Source organism: Pinus tabuliformis, chromosome J, assembly GCF_031772625.1.
Source record: "Pinus tabuliformis cultivar Carrire ecotype Pingquan chromosome J, CPIR1, whole genome shotgun sequence".
NCBI classification, from domain to species: domain Eukaryota; kingdom Viridiplantae; phylum Streptophyta; class Pinopsida; order Pinales; family Pinaceae; genus Pinus; species Pinus tabuliformis.
This window is the reverse complement of record NC_142295.1, coordinates 379,562,262-379,570,080: the sequence shown is the minus strand read 5'-3', so window position 1 is coordinate 379,570,080 and position 7,819 is coordinate 379,562,262. Positions and strand designations below refer to the sequence as shown.

The window sequence follows — 7,819 nt, the reverse complement described above, 5'->3', positions numbered from 1 at the left end:
TTGAATCCATAGTAGCTGTCATGCAAAATAGTTCTGGGGCGGATACATTTTACAGGTGGCATGTTCTCAAGAAGTCATCATCAATGCTTGTCATTAAGTTTGGTCAGTGTGAGTTTCTTAGAAAGGGTGCAATAATTGGTTCATTGATGGATGCATGACCAATGCCTATCATACAGCCATTTGGGCAGCAATCTTTGTTCAATAGATATGTGGACAGCTATTACAATGATGCTAATGGATCTGTTGGTTCTTCATATCATACAAAGACACTTAAACTCATCCCAGCATGCAGAGGCATAATTTTGTACCTATGGAACCATCATGGACAAAGAATATTAACCTCAATGTACTTATTTTCTGTGTTTTGGTTTATAATGATGCGCATACATGAACCAGTTGCTTCTGTTTGTTTCAGTCCAGGAAATGATGATATTTTGTATGCAGCATATGCAAACACAGTTACTTGCTTGGATGTGCGCATGGCACCTTCCAGTGGACAAGTGCAAAAGTACACATTCAATACAGAGGACATAAATCAGATTACTATGAACTTTAAGTCATCTTTTCTTGCGGCTGCAGATGACAGTGGAGAAGTAAAGATTATTGACATTCGTCAACATTGCCTTTACAAAACACTCAGATCCGTACACACAAATATTTGCAGCTCTGTGCAGTTTCATCCTTGGCGGCCATGGGAAGTTATATCTGGGGGATTAGATTCAAAAATTGTAGCATGGGACTTTTCAAGAGGAAGGCAACAAATGGTTATAGACGCTGCAGTTCCCACCACAGAAAATGCAGAAAATGCCTCGAGTACAAATCAAATTTGTAATCCTCCTTTTGTTCATGCTTTGGCGGTTCCAGAGGAAAATATGGATAAAAAAAAAACCAGGTTGTTGCTGCAGCAAGAGGTCTAGGAGGTCACAGTACCACTGCTTCCTGTATGGCGTTCTCAAGGTTTGGTGAGGCAGGCAAGTTTATTATTTCTGGCAGCAATGATGCATCTGTCAAGCTATGGAATTGGACAAGTCGGGTTGGAAGTAGCAGCAGGAGTGAAGGTCCTTTAAGTTTCAACATCAACAACTTCTAAACAAAATTCTAATAGTCAACAAATAATCGATCATTTATCTCCGTCAGTGCCTTCTATAACATTGTCTGACACATCAAAAGTTTCAAGTGCGAAATCTGTTGTTGAAGTTTCTCAGGTTCCCACTGAAACATTGAATGTAGACTTGTCAGTTATATCTCCAACTAAGAAGCGTGGCAAATAGAAACAACATGAGACTCTGAAGTTGATTGAAATGCGTGGGAATATGGAAAATAGGTTTAAAACAGAGAAGGAAAAGGTAATCTGGGAAGAGATTTCGGCATCTTTGTTCGAGCATGGAGAATGCACGTAAACTGTTTGACAATATCAGCATTAGAATTTTCTCTTACGGAATGCAACGATTAAATGCCATGTGTCAAGTGGTCTTTATAAGGATTTGATTGCCACAAGGCCGCCACTATTAGTGACACCGGGATAGAGATGTGGCACTTCTGATGGCCACCTGCATTAGTGAAATCACCAGAATCACAACGCCAGAGGCTACTTATAATGATGATGTGTTGAGCGATGTCTTTCATTTGATTGTTACAGCTTTCCGCGGTTTAGATAATGTAAATAGTCCCCTTGCAAACTGCCTACTATGCGATTATTTATGATATATATCAGTGTGCACCCCGGATGCTGCAGGGTGTTATTCCAAATAAGACACGGGAGGTGCGCCTACCACTGAAAATACATCTCCAGAAAAGAATGAAACTTCATAAAACCAAAAAATGACGAGAAAAACCTCATGCTTTAGGCATATTCATTCTCTCATTCTACCGTTCGCGCTACAAACTTTTGAAAGAGCCATCTAGCTCTATGATACTCCCGAGTCCCGACGGATTTGAACTTCGAAACTACTGCAGTGATGGAAGGCGAAAGCAAGCGGCAGGATGTGATTCTACAGACAATATCTCAGGCTTTCGCTCATAGGCTTGTGCTCTATGCAACTTCTCCAACTCTGTTGGCTTTTCCTCGAGAGAATGGTTTCTGTGATAGTGCCAAGGAATTGGGTTCCGTGGAATCGGAATACAATGGGCCATGTTTGGTTCTGCTGCGGAATTGTAGAGTACCACCTCAAGAATTTGAACAACATATTTTATGTACTTTTCTTCGAGGGTATATTATGAGGATGTACTGGTGCCAATATGTTGTCTCTAGTAAAGTTCAGATGGTATCACACATTAGGTCATTGATAAAACTTCTGAGTCCGAGTTCTAAACTTTGGGCATGCAATAAAAATGATGAAGAAGTGCAGGAAAATGTCTTTTCTGGATCTGGTGGTGCATTTGATTCTCAGGATTCAAATTTATTGGATTGCAAAGCATTATTAAAACTAAAATTCAGATTACAGACCCATCCTAGAGCACTTGCAGAATCTTTATTGGATGAGCTGCCAGAACTTAAGTGCAGTCTTCATGGGTTTACACACACTATATATGTGGTTGAGATTGATGGAACCCTTCACTATGGATTAGGCATTGGCTCAAACATGTATCTACCAGGATCCAATAGGGAGGCTCTTTCAAAAGGCTGTGTATCCAGAGCTTCAACGAAAATAGAGGAGGCAATGCATGTTGCTGACTTGAAGTTACACCGAAGCATGCTTGTGCTTGATGTCGAGTTGCATCAGGGGTTTCACAGTCAATAAGATATGTATGCAGGGCCTCACGAAAGGGTAGGTGCAATTTGCATCAGTCAAGTACAGTGAGAAAATAGAAATAACAGCACTTTTGAGCCGAAAGAGTTCAAGGAATGATTCAGACTTGTGTGTATGGCAACAGAAGAAATTGATAAAGTCTTTTTGTTGATTGTATTGGATGGGCAGACCAGCATCATAACATACAACTTTTATGCCTTGGATAAGACAGAAAATTACATTAACTGTAAGAAATAGCAGCAAAGGGAGATGTAGGGTCATGATGTTTCTGTGCATACATCGGTTTTGGGAAAACCACATATTCTATATGATTATAATGACAGATCTCAGAAGGTTGATTAAGACACTCAGGCTCTCAGAGTTATAGCCAAAGTTATATTGGACTGCCTTGTTTATATACCTTCAGAATTCCGCACCTTTGCTGCAAATATATTTTGGTCAGGGTTGAGTACTTTAACAGCAAATGCATCTCAAGTACTATTACAGGAATGTGCCGGCTATCATGAATGTGTTATGCTGCATGAACTCGGTTTTTCCATGGGTACTATTAATTGGATAAAGGGTTATCAACTTTGTTCACTTGATGCAGAACATTCTAGCATGTCTGAAGAATGCCGTGAACTAAACAGTACACAAGCAAAGGTTACAGCAAGAAATGCAGAGCTATTTGTTATTACAGCAGAAACTGAAGAATGGCAACAACAACTATTCAATTTTGTGAGGAGTTTAGAGGAAGACTGTGTTTTTTAAATCACACAGCAGTTTCGTAGCGCGCTACGAAACTGCTGTAGGTGATGTTTTCAATGCAGAATAAACAGTTTGACCGGAAATGTTAAAAGAGAGACACCTGTACATCAATACAGCCTACAGCTCATCTGGAGACATGGTATTTGGTAGCAGCGTTCAATACTTTGAGTTATTAAAGATTTGGGAACATGCTGCTACATTTTCGGAGAATGTTGGGAGACAGAGACCGTAAAAACAGAGCACATCTTTTGATCAATTAATGAGCCATCAGCGCTTTCAAGCATCCAAGGTTAGCTGGTTTATTGCATCTTTAGCTCAGCCATCTCAGCCTAACTGAAGGAGGACAGCTGTCAAGGATCCAAGAAGAATCATGTTACGAGGAGAATGGAATTAGTGTTTTAGTTTGATTAGGATTTTGTGTAATTACAGCTCAGCACTTTTGTAATTAATGAATTAGTTAAATAGCATATAGGAGTAGTTAATAGAGCCTTTGAGCTCGCTCTAGAGAGGGAAGAATGTATTCCTATAAATGGATCAGACTAGGATGTAATAGGGGTTGGAGATTTATGAAAAAACAGAGTTTTTATCAGCTTGTGTAAGAAGACTTTTGACAGTAATATAAGAATTACTTTTTCTTCCCAAGATTCATCATGTGTTCAATGCTCAGAATATGTATGGTTTTGTTATTATCCTTTATGTATTTTACAGCTCACTAAATATGCAATCACTCTGAATTCACCTAGTGCTCAGACTTCCTGTGTATATTTATGAGTTGAGGTTCTTTTTGAGAGATGTTTTGAGTGTTAAACATTATATGCCTTGGCTTCTATGATTGAGTGGTTAATAGTTTACTGCAGAAGTGTTTGACTCCATGAGCCCAATGGAAGAAGTGTTATTTTGTTGTTCCAACCAGCTTGTTTTCATAAACTGTTTGAAGAGTTAGCCATCTTTTCTTGTTAATATTTCCTATCAAAAATCAGTGAGAGAGCCCTCTCTGACTAAGGAGGCTAAGCCTTAGTCTAAAGCCTGGTTGAAATAGTTACATGAGATCTTGCTAGGTAGCAGCCCTTAGTACTGATTTTGTGATAACACAACTCATGCAAAACTCTACTTTTAGCCTACAAACTCGAATTTACTGATTTAACTAGTAGACAAAGCCATGTCACTCCAACTAACTACAATCCAAGTCATCTTGCTGATATGGAAAATTGAATTTTCTCTACTCCATTTGACTAAGGTTCTAGTCAAGTGAAGCTTTTTCTTGCTACAATTCCAACAATTTTTGATAAAGAATAATTTTTTGTGTAATATAAATCTCTAAAAATGAAGATGTACATGTACATCGGGGAGCTTGCTTACAGATTCTGAACATACTGAAAACAGGGCTCCCACATATTGCCCTCATCTAGAAACCGGAAACAGTGCTTAGTAGACTGCTCCTTATAAAACTTTAGAAAATTTAACAGTGGGACAGAGTTTTATCACTCGTGACATATATTCAACATTTCCATACAACGCAGAGGCTAAGACCAGATCAGCGACACACAAAATTTAGCTTTTGTCCCAATACCAAAATATGTAGAACATCATTAAAGACAGCAAAAAAAAGCTGATGCAGGTTTGTGTACGAGAGTGGTGCTTTTTCAAGCTCACTGGCGCTGGTTCCTTCTCCATGTAGCATGGATTGAATTTGCTGCTTGAGCACATCATCCTTCTGTTTTTTCTTGTCTGAGGTCCTGTACAGGACCACCAGTTTCTCCATGAATATCATAATTCCTCTGATTTTTGTCTGTTTAGAATAATTCCTTTCATCTTTGGCCCAAAACTGTTGCTAAACTTTACATGGGGCATAATATAGCTTCTCCAGTAAGTCCTGGAATTTTGGGGGCTGGGGGTATTTGCTTTGATGAGCTCCCCAGGTTGTCTTGCTGCTCCATGAAGGCTCTGAACCAATCCTGGGATTCAAAAGGGTCACCCAGGTCTTGCTGCCTCTGCTGTGGTTATTGCTCAGGTATGAGGTTCTTATTGTCCACTAGATCCACCATACTATATGCTTCTGAGAAACCAAATTGATATGGAAAACAGGGCATTCTGGAAAGCTTGTTTCTCTATTGCCTTAAAAAACTGTTAATAAATAATAAATGGTGGCTTAGCTAGGGTGCCCAGAGAGCCGGATTTATCTTTGGAAACCAGAGCTGTCACAATAGCTGGCATAAGTTTTCCCAATTAGGCCTGATATATGTTATATTGAGCGAATGCTTTAGGCACACAATTCATGGATCATTGTACAATCCTGCAAGAGATCATGAAGTTAGTATTGTCCATCGTTTTGGGTCATGTTGAGTGTGTGAAATGGGGCTGCTAGGAGGATTCAGATTGGTTTTGTACGACTTAGATATGGTCCATACAAGCTTCAAATTTTGCCATGACCTCTTAAACGTATAAGTATCTATATTGACATGAAACTCCAAGAATACCAATCAGATTAATTTTTAGATGATAAGAGCTTTTAAGCTATGATACTAGTGATTAGAACACTATGTGGAATTAGGTCATTACGTACATGATATCCTTCAATTAGAGAATTTGACTTGGGTCCTTTTGTTTTTAAATCAATTCGAGGAAACCAATGTACGAGGATTAGTATCATAGATAAGCGTAAGACGTTTAGAAAATTGCAGTAATAATACTAATCTAAGTTTAATGTCACAATAGTGAGACACTAGGTGTGTGGGAGATGAGGGATTCCCTTGGCACAGTGATGGTAATTTGTTTGCTTAGAATATGGAGGTGTACATGCCTCACACCACTTTGCATTTCACTTAGTAAACTCCAAGGAAGAAACACATTCTTAATTGTGAGGCCCATTCAATTTTTATGAACACTCAAAGTCAATAGGATATTACACAAATATATACTATAGACAATCTCTATAACAAACATAGCAATAAAAAAGAGATCATATAATGAAATATTTAATCACACAACACTTATAGGTTTAAGGCTAATGCAAAATTGAACAGAGATTGTAACACAGTGAATAGTGTGATGTGCCTTAATGCAAAATTGAACAGAGATTGTAACACAGTGAATAGTGTGATGTTTTCGAGTCATGTATGGAATTTGACCACAGAGCACAATCTCATAAGGCACAATGATAAAACATTGTATAGCGTTCTTTAAGAATTTTGTAAGAGTACAAAATGTTGTCAATAAGGGCATGCCAAGTAGGTGAAAGTGGGTAGTTAATATAGCCTCTATCGTGGTTCAAGTATTACGAAGAGACATGCTGGTGCTTGTGCTCATACAAGTGGATGACAAATTATGCACACAACAATGTTTGGGTTAAGTGTGAATCCTACTATAATTGGGGGAATATAGATCCTTAACTTGCTACTTTTGAAGGTAAACAAATTCAATGTTTCAATTTGTTTTTTTGTAATGATAAGTCTAGGTGCATTAGCCTCAACGTGATAATAGAGAACCAATTCAAAGAAAAGAAAAATAGAAGATGCATATTTATATATAAAAAGGATTATATAATGATCAATCAAGGTGGTCTCTAATGGGTAACATTGGGTATGGTGAATGAGGATGATCATAGCCTTGTTTCTTAACATAAAACCACCTTGTTTATGTATTGACTCGACCAGATTTCATCATTGATACATTTTCTAAATTCATTTAGTTAATTTTAATAATCCAACTTTTTTATCATATCTCCAAATTGTGACATGACATCGTTGTGGATTACTAAGTTATCAATTTAGTATTACAATGAATTGTTAAATCAAACTTAATGTCGAATGATCACTAGACAAAGTATTGTTGCAAAATGATTAAAACCATTGTTAGTCTTCTCTAAGGGTTCAATAAGAATGATAAATTGGAATTAATAACACCAGAAGCAAAATAATGAGCATTGACGAAATATTATCACAACTTCCTTCTCATGTTCAAAAACTTGGTGCAAATTAAAACACTTGTATCAATGCACAAATCAATCATTTTTCTGGCTTATCTTCCGGCCACTCTTAGTTTCCATACCCAATAATGCGAAATTGAATCTATTTCAAACTATATAATTTATTGCCACTAAGGCTTGTCTAAATTAGTATCCATCAATACTAATGTATCTCTTGCTTATTTCTTGAATCAAGCACTTTATTGGGATATGTCACTTCTGCATATTTTCAACTTTGCAATTTGCTTCACTTATTAGGTTTTCACTTCTTTTATCTTCTTGGTTTTACTACTTGAGTTTTCACATCTCTCTCCTCTAGTCTAAAAGTCCAACGTTCTCAATAGTTTTTTAATACAAT

The 7,819-nt window shown here is 37.5% G+C and overlaps 1 pseudogene; it reads left to right on the top strand.

The window, feature by feature from the left end:
• The first annotated feature begins 374 nt into the window (after window positions 1-374).
• Window positions 375-1,090, top strand: LOC149227328 (uncharacterized; annotated as a pseudogene).
• Window positions 1,091-7,819: the final 6,729 nt, after the last annotated feature.